Raw genomic sequence first — 4,301 nt, 5'->3', positions numbered from 1 at the left:
CATTGCTGGCTCCAGAGGACTCTTTTTTTTTTATATATATATAAATTTTATTGGGTTTTATGGCTCCAGAGGACTCTTGACGGTTTTGCTGTTATCAAATAATATTGGGATCCAGGAACGCTTTCTGCAAAATCGGGGCTCCTTGCCTCTGTGGGAACTCCAACCAGGGGAGGCGTCTTCACTCGAGCATTCATCGATTTGTCAATCGGCTCCCGCCGTTTGTGCAGATTCAACCAATAGGAGGAAAATCCATCAGGCCTCACCCCCACCACCCCCAAAGCCTACAAGATCCTAACAGGTTCCAAGGAAGCAGCTGTGGCTGGCCTGCTGGGAGAAGAGACCGCAGGGAGGATGTCTGTTTGGTCGGAAGCTATGTGGGTTCGCGAAGCTCTTTTGATTGTTCCTAGAAAAAGCAGGAGGAAACCACACCACTCCCAGCATCCTCCGAATCGCCTTTGCAGTCCAAAGAATTGACAACAGCGGCCGGGCCTCCTCGCCGCTAAACCTGAGCCATCGCTGTTGCTTGCCACCCCCCAAACAAGACCAGCGGATTCCCTTTATCAGAGGAGAGGACCTCTCCACCACGTTCAGCTGGCTGCCGCAAAAGGAACCGTGTGGGTCACTTGGACCTCGGGCTAAATTCGCCTATCAAGGGTTGTTTCCTATGTGGTGCTGCAAGCAAACCACGTGCAGACTGTTGTGTTCAAAGCTACCCTATGACAAATGTATGCATCTGTTTTTCCACATGCTCATGTGTGGGAAGTTATGAGTGATCGGTGAGAACAAATCCAAGTGCCTATTGCAGGCTTTAAAACTTGCATGGAGAAGAAATCCATGTCCAGATCTGTATGCTGTGTTGGGATGAGCATAACAAACAAAGTAAAAGGTCAAGGTAGCCCCCTGTGCAAGCACCAGGTCAGTCCTGACCCATGGGGTGACGTCACATCCCAATGTTTACTAGGCAGACTATGTTTACGGGGGTGGTTTGCCAGTGCCTTCCCCAGTCGTCTTCCCTTTACCCCCAGCAAGCTGGGTACTCATTTGACCGACCTTGGGAGGATGGAAGTGAGTCAACCTTGAGCCGGCTACCTGAAACCGACTTCAGTCGGGATTGAACTCAGGCCGTGAGCAGAGCTTTTGACTGCAGTACTGCAGCTTACCCCTCTGCGCCACCCGGGCTCAAATCTGGAGTGAAGTCTATCTTAACCAGCCTCTGTTTCCAAAGTTCCTGTGGGCTTGCATCCATTCCAGGAAAAAGAAAGCCAAGGTCACACCAGTGACTGTACAACTTAGTTAGCCTCAGGTTTTTATTTTCAGTTCTGAGACCTGTAATGCCCTTTAAGTGTTTTGATATAGTTTCCCAATGTCCTTGTACTTCAGTGACTTGAGATTGGATTTTGGTAATCAAATACATTTTCCTTTTAAGGATGGGAAGGGCTGTGGCTCAGTGGTAGAACAACTGCTTGGTATGCAGAAGGTCCCAGGTTCAATCCCCGGCATCTCCAGTTAAAGGGACCAGGCAAGTAGGTGATGTGAAAGACCTCTGCCTGAGACCCTGGAGAGCAGCTGCTGGTCAGAGTAGACAATACTGACTTTGATGGACCAAGGGTCTGATTCAGTAGAAGTGTTCTCATGTGTTCCCAGACTGTGGTCAAAAAATCTGTGGTCAAAACACTGTTCATCCAATGTGTAGAAAAGCCTGACTGGGCTACAGACAGATAGCTGGCCAGGGAGGGCAGGTGTGTAAGGCCGGACATGAACTCTCTCAATCACACAGCCCATATCTGTAACTGAAGCCACAGGTAAAGAAATAAAGGACACGCTACCCTGTTCAGAAAGAAAGGAGGGGACAAGTGGGGATAAGACCTCACGCACACAGATGTCTTTCCTTCCTAGCTCCCTTGACCCACTAGTCTTGAGCAGTTAATGGGGAGTTTTTTTCTATTTCTTTAAGGAAAATATGGTGGATACTTGGCCACTGTCAAGTGTTATACTTGGATCTCTGTCCACCAGCAAAAAGGGGACTATTTTATCACCTATTACGGTGGCAGGTAAGTTTAGTTAAAATAGGGGTAATCCATTGGTCACGCTGGAGTCTGAAATGGGGACACTCCAGCCTCATGTGAGAAAGCATATCAATTTTCTTCCACCTCTTGGGCAAAGACAGGTGGCATCGCATTGAGAATTTGACACAGTCTGGAAAACTCACACCTGGTTGAAAAAACCTCAGAGCAAAATCTTAGAAAGATTTTGTTTCACGAGGGAGGTTTGGCTAGGAATAGTCAGGTCACAAACACACACAAAAGATCAGGCAGGAGAGCACGGCTGGGAATGTCCACTTCTGTGCACTGCATGAGGGACAGAGCATGAAAGAAAAAACCTGGTTGGTTGTAGGAACTCCATTTTTTTCAGAGGCAAGCAGATGGGTGCCTGCAAGGGAAGGCGGTGAGGCCAGGATACACAGGGAGATCAGCCGTTGCAGGGTGGAGATGGATAGCCAATGGGAGGTAGAGGTAGCTCTGGCAGCAGGAGACCCACGCATGAGAACACATGAACACATGAAGCTTCTCTATACTGAATCAGACCCTTGGTCCATCAAAATCAGCATTGTCTACTCAGACCAGCAGCGGCTCTCCAGGGTCTCAGGCAGGGGTCTTTCACATCATCTACCTGCCTGGTCCCTTTAACTGGAGATGCCAGAGATTGAACCTGGGACCTTCTGCATGCCAAGCAGATGCTGGACCATTGAGCCACGGTTGACTTCTCCTGAAGCTCTCCTGACCACCAGGAGGGTAAGATGGTGCTCAAGTTGCGGCTGCAGCATGAGTGGGAACTGTTCTGGATTGAGCTAGGGGTCCTGAGGCTGCAGCTCCAGGAAATGAAACCTCTCACCCAGTTGTGTGCAACAGTCCTTCCTTCTCCAATTCAGCTCCGTGACCTGACTGTCTCCTCACCAGAATAAAGAAAAGGACTCTCAACAACATTAGCAGCGAAAGAACATGTTAAAACCCACCGTTCTCCAATTACACGTAGAGCTAATAAAAATGAAACATAGATCTCATCTTACACAAATCATACACCTTTTGAATGACGCAAGTCACTCCAGCAGCATTTATAGAATATTTCCTGAGTAATAATGGGGGGAAGGGGGAAAGATGGCTGGTTTATTCTGAGAAGGCAATACAAGCTGAGGGAGGCTGGAGGGTGCTTGCCATCTTTCACACCATACTGAGCACACCAGCCATACTGGGAAGATTTCGTAATGTGTGAACAGGTCCCAAAATCCACAGCAACCCCCTGCACTAAAGAGGATCCATATTTGGATTGGGCCTCCAACATGTGTTCATACTCGGGGGGGGGGGGGGCTGCCATGCTGGGAAACTCTCCTCCCACCTCTTCCCTGATTACACTGCTTTACACCCCATAAGGGGGGAAAAGACAGACACCTGTGTCGTATCTCAGTTTTCCTCCCTGAAGCAGCTGCCTGAGAATAGGCATTCCTTAGTGAGTAAACAGCTCTCCGAGGGAAGAGGAACCTCCCTTTCACCAGCACCGTGGCCCAATCCAAACACAGATCCTCAGTGTCACCAGTAGTTTGGGTCTAAGTCAGAAGCCAAAGCTTCAAGACCTATTTGACCCCCCCTTATCTTTTGATTGTACATATCATGTTTGCAAATATTTTCTGCTGTTACCATTTGCCAACCACACATTTGTTCCATTCTAACCGTTTGAAAGGTGGCCTCTGGCAGTTTGACGCAGATGCTTCTACACAGCACTGAAATTTTTTTAAAAGGTCCTCCAATCAGGGATAACCTTCCATGGTGTGCCACAGACTACCTAGGCCCTTCATCCTCTAGGTACCACCACAGGTGAGACACCCAGCTGCTTGGATTGTGTTTGCTTTTGATAGGAAGCTGCAGAGATTTCATGACTAAAAGCACTGGAGTTATTTTTCCAGAACACAGAATGCTGAAGAGCGACTACAAAGGGGTTGGTGACACCCAACTGCCCTTCCATTCCAGTGCGAGACTGAATGGGAGAGAGCGACTCTCCAATGGATTGTGCTTCGGGCTACCACGCTTATTATTGCTCCTCCCCAAAAGCCACAGAGATGCAGACATACCTGCACAACTATCTACAAAGCTTCTCCTCTTCCTCTCTGCAATACTGAAGGACTGAATAGCGTGTTTATGTGAGCTATGGGATGGCCAAAGGCATCGCTGCAGCAGATCCACCATGAGGTTGGTAGCAGGTGTTAAATCCAAATAGCAGTTGTTAAGAGAATGCTTTGTTCTGCCCTA

Source organism: Euleptes europaea, chromosome 3 (genome assembly GCF_029931775.1).
Source record: "Euleptes europaea isolate rEulEur1 chromosome 3, rEulEur1.hap1, whole genome shotgun sequence".
NCBI lineage: Eukaryota > Metazoa > Chordata > Lepidosauria > Squamata > Sphaerodactylidae > Euleptes > Euleptes europaea.
The sequence above is the reverse complement of the archived record's forward strand: the minus strand, read 5'-3'. Positions refer to the sequence as shown.